This window comes from Lacerta agilis, chromosome 6 (assembly GCF_009819535.1).
Source record: "Lacerta agilis isolate rLacAgi1 chromosome 6, rLacAgi1.pri, whole genome shotgun sequence".
Taxonomy (NCBI): Eukaryota; Metazoa; Chordata; class Lepidosauria; order Squamata; family Lacertidae; genus Lacerta; species Lacerta agilis.
Genome location: NC_046317.1, coordinates 16,386,740 through 16,399,883, shown reverse-complemented (window position 1 = coordinate 16,399,883; position 13,144 = coordinate 16,386,740). Strand labels below are relative to the sequence as shown.

General features: G+C 40.4%; 1 long non-coding RNA gene across 1 annotated transcript in view; it reads left to right on the top strand.

The window, feature by feature from the left end:
- Positions 1–364: 364 nt before the first annotated feature.
- LOC117048076 overlaps positions 365–13,144 on the top strand; it is a 35,069-nt gene continuing 22,289 nt past the window's right edge. Inside the window, exon 1 of the long non-coding RNA XR_004426797.1 lies at positions 365–394. This is a non-coding gene — a long non-coding RNA (uncharacterized LOC117048076). The remainder of the gene's footprint in view (positions 395–13,144) is intronic.

Here is a 13,144-nt window from a genome sequence, read left to right as displayed (position 1 = left end):
CTACATATGACAAACATGCCAATCTCTGCACAAAATAATAAAAAGACATCAAAAAAGGCAAAATTGAAAAACCAATGGAAGAACACGTCAACCACTCAGACCTTAAGGTGGCCATGCTGGAAGAGAAGAACTTCAGAGGGAAAATGCAATACAAAACAGCTCAGTTACAAAGATCAGGTGGTTCAGTGCTATCACCTGTGGATTGAATTGACACCTTAGATTCTTTTATAATCATGTTACATGTTGTTAATTGGCTTACCAAGTCAGTTTGCCAGTATATCTGCTTTTTAAATTTCCCACAATGCCCCCAAGCAAGGCTATATCATGGGCATTGTGAGTAATTAAAATGGCAACAAGTCTCAGTCGTCTGCCGCACTGCTACAGTTGGCATCAGGTAAGCCTGCTGGGAGCACGCCAGGGTACAGCAAAGCCCTCTACAACAAACCAAGAGTTGCAGACCCTCCAAGTATCCCTATTTTTCAAGGGCATCCCTGATTTAGAGAAGCTGTCCCACTTATACTGTGCGTAATGTCCCACTTTTCCTTAGGATGTCTCTATTTTCATTGGAGAAATGTTGGAGGGTATGGAGTTATCTGACCCCTGAGCCGTCTAAAGGCAATCCTGTATAGGGAAGTTTTTTTAAAAAAAATGTTTAATGTTTAATTATATTTTTTATATTTGTTGGAAGCTGCCCAGAGTGCCTGGGGCAACCCAGTAAGTAACCCAAAATTATCATTATGGATTGGGGTGTCCCTATTTTCATCAGAGAAATGTTGGAGGGTAGGGAGCTGGGTCTGCTGCAGTGAAAGGAAAAACTGCAACTAGCAGGATTCACTGTTACTAAACCTAGAAACTGCTTCCTTTAGCTATCCTACCATTTGTCAAACAGGGGACAAAAGACGTAGAATAGAGGGGAGATCAGGATTGTGCCTTCTTCTTCTTCTTCTTCTTCTTCTTCTTCTTCTTGCCAAACAGCAGTCTGTAGTTTGTGTGCATCCCAGTGCGTGTAGGCCTCTGTGCAGAAGTATTTAACAATGGGCCTGTGCTGATCAGGGATATAGCCTGACTCCCATTCAGCCTAATTGCTTGCTAAGAACTAATACAATTTAATTTTAAACATATTGGCCTATCTACGTTTATGAGATAGCAGGAAAAGAGAGAGAGAGATTCTCCTTACGGTATGTTCTGGTGAAGAGGTTGATATAAAATATATGAGCATCTGTGGGGATTAAAGGAGGAGTGGAAATCTTTACCTTGCCAAGTAAAAGATGTTGTAGAAGGGTGTAAGAGAAGAGATCAAGGTGAAAACTAGGAGAAAGGATACCTCAAAGTGAGAGGTGTGATTGCCAGGCGATGTATGTAAGTTAACTGTGGAGAATCCCACACTGCCTTTGTAGAATGGAGATCTGTTTGGCCTCATATATTTCTATATAGAGCATAAAATAAATGTGTGTTTTTTTATTCCTATCTTAGACTTCAGGCTCCCAATACTTTTCAGCTGTTGGGTTCAGCCAATTTATTTGTACTGTTTTATTCAGAGCTGATTTTCTTTATTATATATTTAATTATGTGAAATTGGTCCTATTTTTCTTATATTTGTTGCTGTTCATTTTATACACTGTGAGCTGCCTTTGGGACACCATCTTGTGGAAAAGTAGGATACAAATAAATAGGTAGTGACAAGATTTTGATGGCGCTATTATTCAGCGATCCACTGCCCCAATTAGCCGCCTCACAACAAAATTTCTGGCTACGAGCCTATATATTATCCTGAGCTCCTCCCCCACTAAACTCAGGGTGGTATCTGACTTAAGTTATAGAGTAAACCCATTGAAATTAATGGATTTAAGTTAGTGACCATTACTAGCATTGGGTCTTCTGTATGACTGAGGCCCCATCTGCACTACGCACCGAAAGCATCATCATATCACTGTGAACTGTCATTCCTGGGAACTGTAGTTTGTTAAGTGTGCTGAGAATTACCAAAAGACCCCTATTCCCCTCACAGAGCATCAATTACCAGAGTTTCCCTGGGAAAAGAGGCTGTTAAAACACTCTGAGAATTAAAGCTTCATTGGGGGAATGGGGGGGGGGGTCTTCTAACAACTCTCTTAGCACCATTTACAAACTACAGTTCCCAGGATTCTTTTGACTGAAGCCATGACTGGTTTAAAGTGTTGGGACACTGCTTTAAATGAATAGTGCAGATGGTCCCAGAGTTGGATATTAGCTGCTCGTTTTGAGTATAGGATTTATGCCCCTGACAAGCCTGCAGGGCCGGGCCAAGACATTCTGCTGCCTGAGGCAAAGGACAAGCTGATACCCCTCACCCTACTTCAACCTACAGAAGCGGACTGGACCGGTAGTTAAATCTGACTTCAGCACTAGCAACAGAACACTGTTCAACCAATTTGAGGGCAAAAGGTTACCTGGGGATTCAAGACAGTGCTATGTGGTACACATGACTCTGTTCTCTCAACACTTTAGTGCTGCTTTTTGAGGCCTGACTCTACCTAATAGTAGGGCCAGGTCTACCAGCTTCCCTTGCCGACTTCCCTCACCGACCCTCCTTACTTCACTTCCATGTCTTTTCTGCCTCTTATTCTCCAGCCACCCCACCTTAAATGTTCCTCTTTCAGTCCTGTTCTCAGCATATTTATTTCCTTCAGCCTCATTGTCTCTGCCTGCTTTCAGGACAACCCCCCCCCCCCAGTTTTTCCCATTTCCCCAGACTGCCCGCTCTGCATGAAGTTTTGATCCCACCCAAACTGACAACATTCTTTTCTCTCACAAAAGATGAACTGCAAACTCTTTGAACAACTCAATTGAATCAGCTCAGCTAATCAGAATCAGAGCCTGTAGAGGAACAATACAATATAGATACCAAAAGTGGTGGCTGCTGTGCAGCAGCAGTGATGTTTATCTCTCCCTTACTGGAAGGAAATGACTAAAGGTGACCCTTTTGTTTATGCATCTGTGTAGGCATGGGAAGGAACCATGCACAAAGTTTGGCATGGTAAAGATATCTTCAAATCCAACCTAACACTGCACCCACAAAGGGATGATGGGCAACAAGAAACACCAGACTAGAAATGTGAAACTTTGACAATGATATTGCACAAACATTGCATAAATGATTAAAGAACCCCCAGGAAGTCTGATTGTATACATTGTTTTTTTCTGCTCATTTTACTTAAAAACGGTGTCTTTTTATAAACAATTTATTTTTCTTTATATGGAATTTATTGTGAGCTGCCTTGAGAACCTGTTGTGGTCAGAAATAAATAATGAATAATCGTAAAACCTATAAATAAAATTTTAATAATATATAAATAGAGAGAAGCAGATACTTTAATTTCAGCAGATATTTCTAAATAGTAAATAAAAAAATAAAATATAATCTAGTAGCAATTATTTCTTATTTTTTATAACAGCAGCAATAAGTAATTAAATTTATTAAGCACCTAAAACAAAGTGGGTGGTGTAAAAAAAGACTTCAATTGTTTTGAATTTTAAATAAATTGATTTTTAAGGCCTGAGTAGCTTTTCACTATTTATCTTATATTGTTTTGCCAGTTATGCTTATTGAAAATTAGTTATGATTCCAACTGAATAATTTTCACATCTAAAGGACATTAATTCAGTCTTGATGCACTTTGGCAGAAGTTTCATTTAAAGGACAAGAGCGCCGAAGTCAGAAACATGTTTGTGTCTTTTTTTTTCATGAATAGCCCATGTCTATTCTCTATGAAATTGATGTCAAAAAAGTATTATATATTTTCTGTGGGAAATAGAAGGCTGCCCTCTACTATCCTTGTCAGGTCGTCGTATCCTTTTAATCATACTTTTCATTTCAGTACATTGAAATTTCCGTTACCAAGGACAACATCATAAATAAAAGTGTTTGTGAAATTTTTACCTGCAGCTTCCTAACTTTGTGCATTAAGCATGAGACTAGCAGAGAGGTGGTCAAATGTGAAAATTTATAATCATTTATTACGTACGGCTGAAGCGAGAAGGGAATAAAAGCGTGAAGGCATACATCTATAAACTGGAGCAGAAAAGCTTAAATGAAAAGTAAAGTGAATTTCTGTGTCTTGTCATAAAGTAATGAGAAGCTAGAGCTTTTATTCATAGCAACCCAAGATGCATTTACTCTCAATCTAGCTTTAGCAGTAAATGCTCCCCTGATGTATTGCTTCGGACTTACAAAGAAATATTTGTGCTCTACATAATCGTATAGTTAGGAGAATTACTGCACGGTTGAGAAGATTCTATAAAGGTTTATAGCTGGTGATGTTACTGTAATTTAATCGCGATGTAGCTAATGTAGTACTTTAATATCATAGGTTACTTTTTTTTATTTACCATTTATTAGTAAGTGACAGAGTCAATCATCACTACATCATAAACAAATCACAGAGAATTCTGCCGGAACCCTACAATCCCAGAATAGATGTACTGTAGCATTTTTATAGAAGCCGTTCCATAATGAGTTAACCATCAAATTATTATTTAACTGAGTAACCATGTAAGTAAGGGTTCTTGTTCTCAGTCCATTGGCCAAAGAAAACCCTGATGCGTGTTTTACTCCATGAATACAATTAGTGCTCTGTGTGGTACGAACATACCAAAACATGTTGTCCATCCATTATCAGTAATGCTGAGAGGTGCCACCTCAGGAATATTAAGCATGCTCTGGTAAAGAGGACTTCGTAGATCCCTTTCTTTTAGCATTTTGATGGGTTTTGTCAACACAGCCAATATGCTGCCTTGATGCTAGCTGATACTCTTTTTTTTAAAGCAAGGAGTAGAAAATGTACTTGAAATGTCATGGGCACTGCATTCTCTATTAGGGTGTCTTATGATGCCCCTAATACTGCCATTGACCTATCCAACATAGGGACCAGGCAGCTGATAATATAAACTGCTACCTATTGAAATATGGGCCCAGATCCATTGTGGAATATCTCTTTTTTTAAAAAGTACCTTTGCCATGGACACGGTTTAGGGTAGGAGTGTCAGCCCCAGCTGGGGGGTCTGAACAGCCTCCACCAAGCAATTTTTTTCTGCCCCCCCCCGCCACCAATTTGTCAGTAATAGACACATGGTGAATATGCAAAACATCCCTTGCCAATAATCAGATTGATAATTCGTTGAGTTGGTGGGGGTGATAATTCCCCCTCTTTGGATAATCTGCATGAATAAGATGTGGAGGGGGCTTTGTGTCCTGTGTGTGTGCACGGATGAGACTGTGCACATGAGCATGTGGGTTGGCCGCACCCCACTTTTGGCCCCAGCCACTCCTAGCATGTGGGTACTGTAGGCTTAGCCAAGGGAGAATGCAATTGCCCCTGTTTGGAGGAATTATCAGTGGTGAAGGGAAAGAATTAAGATTGAACTGTGAGGAGTCTACTAACAATCATCAACACCCTTAACAAACTACAGTTTCCATGGGTTGTTGGGGGAAGTCATGACTGTGAAAGTGGTATAAGAGTGCTTTAAATGTATGGTGTGGATGTAACCTAACAATAAAGTCACATGTGATATGGGGTTATTTCATTTTAAAACAGACACGTCCTGGCAGTCTTGTTAGGTCTAGGAATGCTTGTAAGGGACTGTTCAACCCTTTCCCTCTACACAATTTCCCTAAGCTACATTTACATTGCCCTCCTAAAGTTGTCATTTGTACCTCAAAGGAGCCTACAGCATAGAGCGGGGAACACATTCCAATTAATAAATTATGCATATTTGCAAATGTAATTAAAGTGGTCCAGTTACACATTTTGGTTCCGATAGGTGGTTGAGTCTTCACACAGAAAAAAATAGGAGAGCATTCATGCACAGATGTTTCAATTTTTAATTGCAGAACACCTTGAATGCTGTCCATTTTGCTTTGTTACCATAAGTTGCTTGGTGAGTTATATTTAAATTATTGTGGTAATTTGAATATTTAATAATGGAATAGGGAGTGGAGATGGTAGGGCATAAGCAGGGGTGCTAATAAGGCTCTGAAACAAAGACTAGCAGCTACTTTTACACTTCATGTGGTATTTTTGGTACATACTGTGTTTGCTATGGTAAAGACACAAAGTGTTTAAGGAAGTTGCACATTTCCAAACCATTTAACAGGGATCCCAGCCAAGTTCTACTCAGAGTAGACTCATTGAAATCAATGGACCTAAGCTAGGTCACTGCAGATGGTGACAGCAGTCACGAAATCAGAAGACGCCTGCTTCTTGGGAGAAAAGCTATGACAAACCTAGACAGCATCTTAAAAAGCAAAGACATCACCTTGCCGACAAAGGTCCGTATAGTTAAAGCTATGGTTTTCCCAGTAGTAATGTACGGAAGTGAGAGCTGGACCATAAAGAAGGCTGATCACCGAAGAATTGATGCTTTTGAAATATGGTGCTGGAGGAGACTCTTGAGAGTCCCATGGACTGCAAGAAGATCAAACCTATCCATTCTTAAAGAAATCAGCCCTGAGTGCTCACTAGAAGGACAGATCCTGAAGTTGAGGCTCCAGTACTTTGGCCACCTCATGAGAAGAGAAGACTCCCTAGAAAAGACCATGATGTTGGGAAAGATGGAGGGCACAAGGAGAAGGGGACGACAGAGGATGAGATGGTTGGACAGTGTTCTCGAAGCTAACATGAGTTTGGCCAAACTGCGAGAGGCAGTGAAGGATAGGCGTGCCTGGCGTGCTCTGGTCCATGGGGTCACGAAGAGTCGGACACGACTGAACAACTGAACAAACAAAAAAAAGCTAGTCACCAATTAATTTCAATGCATCTACTCTAAGCAGGACTAGCATTGGATACAAGCCTATGTTTTACTGCAAATAGATTCATTTTTTTCTGGGCTTTTCACATCTCTAGCATTTCACTTCTTTTTGAATATTTTATTCGTTGAATATAAGAACAACATATAATCAAATACAGCTTTCCCCTAACCCCCCCCAACAGCCCCAACTACATCCAGGTAATTACATTAGTAATATAATCAAATAAAAATAATATTTCTACAGTTGCTGGTTTAAAAAATATTCCACATGCTCCCATGTGTCTTAGGTGGTTTAAATGCATGTTCTTTCTTTGATGCATATGTAATAAAGGAAGACCACGTTATGTTAAAGTTATGTAGTTTCTCACGTTTTCTTTCATGTACCCTTTCTGTTAACTTTTCCATCACAATTAATTCCCAGACATAAGCATACCAAACTTCATATAGGTTCACGTTTAATGTCCTCCAGTGTCTAGCATCAGCAAGATGTGCTGCAGTTATAAGATGCACAATTAAGTATTTACAGTACTTCTGAGTTGAGAGGTGAGACCCAGAAAGGTTATTCTAAATATTTTGAAGGAGCAGTTCAGCTCTTTTAAGTAAAGGCAATATATTAAATGCCCATCAAAAGGAGCTGTAATGGGGAATCCTGGACTTCTCTGTTTTTCAGTCAAACATATATGTCTGCTGGGGAAGAAGAATTGAGTGGGGCAGGGGAGATGATAAGATGTTATTATTTGCAGTTCTTGTAAAAGTGAAATCACCCACGCCCATTTCCTGACAACACCTTTGCACTCTTAAAAAATAATAACCAAGCACTAGATTACTTTATAAAAAAACTAATATTTATGTTAAAAATTTGATTTTTATTGCAAAGTAAAATAAAACAATCTTTATATAAAAAGGGGTTCCAACCTTCTGGAAAGCTCTCTTGACTTTGTTCTGCCCCTGACAAAATGGCAGGAATAATAGACGGGGAGATGGGGGAGGACTGAAAGATGTCTCCATCTCCTCCTTATCCCTTTACTCATAGAATCATAGAATCATAGAGTTGGAAGAGACCACAAGGGCCATCCAGTCCAACCCACTGCCAAGCAGGAAACACCATCAAAACATTCCTGACAGATGGCTGTCAAGCCTCCGCTTAAAGACCTCCAAAGAAGGAGACTCCACCACACTCCTTGGTAGCAAATTCCACTGCCGAACAGCTCTCACTGTCAGGAAGTTCTTCCTAATGTTTAGGTGGAATCTTCTTTCTTGTAGTTTGAATCCATTGCCCCGTGTCCGCTTCTCTGGAGCAGCAGAAAACAACCTTTCACCCTCCTCTATATGACATCCTTTTATATATTTGAACATGGCTATCATATCACCCCTTAACCTTCTCTTCTCCAGGCTAAACATACCCAGTTCCCTACTCACTGAGGTACTTGCTGTTTGCTTATATTGAGCTTTTTAATCTTGCTTTTCAATATAATGCCCAAAGTACTGTGCAATATAAGCCAACATGTACCGGTAATAATTACCAAAATCAGGAAGGTGATAAAACCATCTAAAAACAGCAAGGGGTGAGATCAGGCCAGCATCTGTACCTGGAGAGTGACTGTAGTAAATGGATGTATTAGGGGTGGGCTTTCCATGTCTGTGTCATGGCACCTGCCTCTGGGTCCAGCATCTATACTATGCACCCTGTGGGTGAATGTGAAGGTCGCCATGTACAGTACTATTAGGGCTGCTGTACCATGAAGTTTTGGGTTTTGGGTAAGGGAACAATACCTGTGAACATTGGCTATAATTCAGCACAATTTACTATGGTTTTCAGTAACATCTTTGAGGAGCAAAAGTAATATCTAACATGGAAAACTTGCATGATTTTTTTTTTAATGTAGAAGGTGTTTTTAAAAGAATAAATGTTTCTGTTGAGCCTGCATATTAGGATAGAAGTCCTGTTACCATTGCACCATAGATAGATATACCTTGGAGTGCGGTGCCTGGTCCGGAAATGAAATGATAAAATGTTTTATATCTTCATCAAAAACAACATTTGATATAATTCCCCATGATCTCAGTTGTATTATTTGTATAAATAATGTGACAAGTATTTTCCTAATCTAAGCAGGGATTTAAATAAAATAAAATATTCCATTTGACAAATGTTAAGGCAAAGCATGCCCATGCACTTGTTATGGAATAAATGAGCACAATTAATTCAATGTGCATTCGTATGAAGTATTCTCTTTCTTTGTCTATCTCCCCATGCTATACGTATATAACTGTAAGTATCTTTCAGTGTAGGAACTTATTCCTCTAATAAACAGTTTTATTAGGGTTGTTAATATTGGATGCATACGTTAAAGTGGTATTTATTTGTTCATATCAATAGTTTATTTGCTAAGGGTGAAATCTTGATTTTGTATGTTTCCTTCCTGTTTTATTTTTAGTAATTGAAAAATGTAAGCATTAACGTTAGAGCTGTCAACTGCTAAGAGGCTTTCAAGTCTCTTAAACTGCCTCGTTTTTAACTGATTGGCCAATTAATGCACCAATTAGAATAAATATTGTTGCAGCCGCTCAGTTCAAGTGAACTTCTTGAGGATATCTAATAAACTTGAGACAAGCAAATAATTCTTCCTTTGAGATGACATTTTAAAAAGATATTTCAAAGAACAGAAGCATAGAAATAGTTTAGAACCAACAGCACAATTCACTAGTCATTTCTTAGGAGCAGATTTCCTTGACATGAATAAGAGTTTCTATGTAATGACTTCAGTTCAAGGGTGTCTACATAGCAGTGGCTTCTGCTGGGTTGTGTCCAGTACTGCCCACATTATACCTTCCTTAAGAACGTAAGAATACCTCAGTGGATCAGACCAAAGTTCCATCTAGTCCAGTATCCTGTTCTCACAGTGTTCAACTAGATACCTATAGGAAACCCACAAGCAGGACCCGAATACAATATTACTCTCCCCACTTGTGATTCCTAGCAACTGATATTCAGAGGTATACTATTTTGACAGTGGAGGTTACCCATTGTGACCAAGAGCTGCTCCACCAGAAAGTCATGGGAACCCTACAAAGCAGCTTCTGATACAACATCAGGAACGGCATCCAGAAATCCAGAGGGGGCTGGAAGATATTGACTGTGTGCAAGGGGATCTTTTATATCCCAGCCACCGAAAACCTTGACAAATGATAGTTCTGATTAAAAATGGGTTTTTGAACTACAATGAATATACTGTTGTTGTAAGCTAACCAGTGGCGTAGTGTGGGTTGCCAGAGCCTGGGGCCATGCGGAGGGTGTGGGAGGGAGGAAAACAGAGTATGCATGCACATTCAACACCAAGGAGATCACAACTGAAGATATATGAAAAGAAGAGTCATTCCATAGTCTGGAGAAGTCATTTCCTGGTTCACATAGAGAAGCCGTTTTCAGTGCAGCCCAGTGTGCTGACTACATTCAGCTTTCCTTGGCCTCTATATCATGAAACCCAAGAGGACATGATCACTTCCTCCCAAGATTCCCACTTTGTCCTCAGAGGGTTTTTTTTAGTATCAATCATCTGAGCCAACTGAGACCATCAGAGTATTGACAATCTCACTAGGATTGGTACACATAGTTCCACTGATCTGTGGTTCAGTTCCTATTTCAATACTAAACCTAGAAGGTGGTGCTTGGAGACTGATGTTCTACCTCATGGCTTTTGGGACCGGACATCGTTCTGTCTTGTGCCCTGTGATTTTTAGATATGAAACTGTTAGGTTAGGTTATCCGGAGGGTTCGACTGAAATGTTACCAGTCTGAACTTGTGACCCAACTCTACCTTTCATTCCCAATTTCTGATTCCATGGAGGCAGTGGAAGTGATAAACTGCTGTCTGGAGCCAGGTTAGAAATAGATGGGGAGTGGGAAACAACCTGAAACTTAACCCAGACATGATAGAGTGATTATCAGTAAAGAACACTAGGAGAGTTGGTTCAACCTTTTATGGATGGTAGAGCATCCCCTTAAAGGAACAGCTGCAAACTTGGGGATACTTCCTTGATCCATTACTTCCCCTGCATGCTTAGGTGGCTAGGAGTGCCTTTTATCAGTTTTGGATGATAAACTACCTCTAGGCTTTCCTGCAGAGGGTGGACTTGTCTTCAGTCATCCATGCATCAGTTACATCCAGACTGGATTATTGTAACAATTGAATGCCTTTGAACAGAGTCTGGAAAGTGCAGTTGGTGTAACATGCCAATTCATTAATTGATGTGCTCTGGATTAAGTGGAACTGTTCATTTTTAATTGGTAAAATGTGGTTTTAATTTTATTATTTTATATAGTTTTAAATATATATTTATTTGTATATTTATTCAGGAATTTTGTATACTACCTTGTAATGGCAGCAGTGTCCTGAAAGGTATTTTAGAAATCTATCAGTACTAAATAAAACTAAATACATAAATGTATTTAAGCTACATGTGGTAGCCTAAATTTTGTTTGACGCTTGAAGATCTGAACATATAACTCCGATTGTATGCCAGCTCCATTGGTTTTCTATTTGCTTTTGAGTTTTGCTCAAATGTAAGTCCCACTGAATTCAATAGCATTTACTGTGCAAATATTGAATAATTAGGCTGCAATACTCATTGGGGCTTACTCCCTGGAAAAGACTAAGCTACAAGATTTAGGACTAAGTTACCTTAGCAACTGCTTGGTCCCAGGTAGGCTAGGAATTAAGTTCACTTCAAGAGACCTTGCCCTGAGTGCCACCTTTGAATATTTGGCATATAAATATGACATACAGGGCATTTTCTGTAGTGGTACAATCTGATGCTCCTGGCAATGACATTGTAGTTCAACAGCCTTTCCCTGGTAAGCAGTAGGAACTCAGTTATTGGGAGGTCAGGAAGTCAGGTACCCCCTGTCCCATGAAATCCACTACTGCCCACAGTTGCCCACTGGGCCATTTTTAATTAATTGCTTCTGTGCTTTTTGGACTCCAAAACAGAAAGTTAATTTAGCTGCTGGATCTGTTAGGAGGGGGAATTTGCCAAAATATTTTGTAGTTCCTTCTGTCCTGTGCAGACACAGGATTAATTCCTATTAAACTCAGCATTTCCAGCTAAATGCACAAAGGTTTGGTTTGCAAGAGGCACATAACATGAAGAATTAATAATCAGGGGTGGAGGAAGAGGGGGGCGGTGGGAGCACAGCACCCCCGGCAGCACGATCCCGGCGGGGTTCCATCGCAGCTGCCCCCTGCCCGTGCTGGGTGCCCCGCCCCCAGAACTTGCGCCCCGCCCCTTTGGGTGGCACACCCTGCCCCAGGATGCATGCCAGCCCCACCCCCGCCTGCTCTCCGCCCCCGGTGCTGGAGCATGAAGCTCTGCCACTGTTCATAACTCACTGAATTGACCACTATGGTTTTTTTTCAAGTAGGTTTTTTAATCTGCATAAAATAAACTAGCTGGTTATAAAGCTATTGCTTTGCCAGAAATCTAAGGATGTGTAAGCAGAGGCTGAACAGAAATAATCAAGGATGAAGTGTCTGTACTGTATAACAGTATGTAAACCTACAAGGTGACATAGTATTGAAGTGATTTTTCCTTTCACTTACAAACAAAGAAACTGGTTTGATGTTACTGCAAAATATAGGAGGTTTAACTGTAATTAAAGGGTAAAGGGACCCCTGACCGTTAAGTCCAGTCGCAGGTGACTCTGGGGTTGCAGCGCCCATCTCGCTTTACTGGCTGAGGGAGCCGGCGTTTATCCGCAGACACCTTCCGGGTCATGTGGCCAGCATGACTAAGCTGCTTCTGGCGAACCAGAGCAGTGCACGGAAACGCCGTTTACCTTCCCGCTGGAGCAGTACCTAATTATCTACTTGCACTTTGACATGCTTTCGAGGTTGGCAGGAGCTGGGACTGAGCAACGGGAGATCACCCCGTTGTGGGGATTTGAACCTCCGACCTTGCGATCGGCAAGCCCTAGGCTCTGTGGTTTAGACCACAGTGCCACCTGCATAATTACTTTGTCTAAAAGTTGCGGTTGAACATAGATATTGACATACTTTGGGCTATTTTACAGAGTTGACAACTGCAGCTTACAAACTATTGAAGAATTTGTAATGTTACTTTAGTGAAGATAAACTCATTTTAAGGGCTATTGTTATGTTCTGTCTAATCAGGAATGACTCCAGATAGTTAAAAGTATGAGCTAATGCACGAGGTGGGCCTTGTGTGGAAATACCCATTGGATCAATGAAACTGATAATTGGAGGGCTATGATCCTGTAGATACCCAGTTGCCCTATCAATACAGTTCAATATCTACCAGCAAGGCCAGAGAACTTGTGGCCCTCTGGATGCTGGACTCC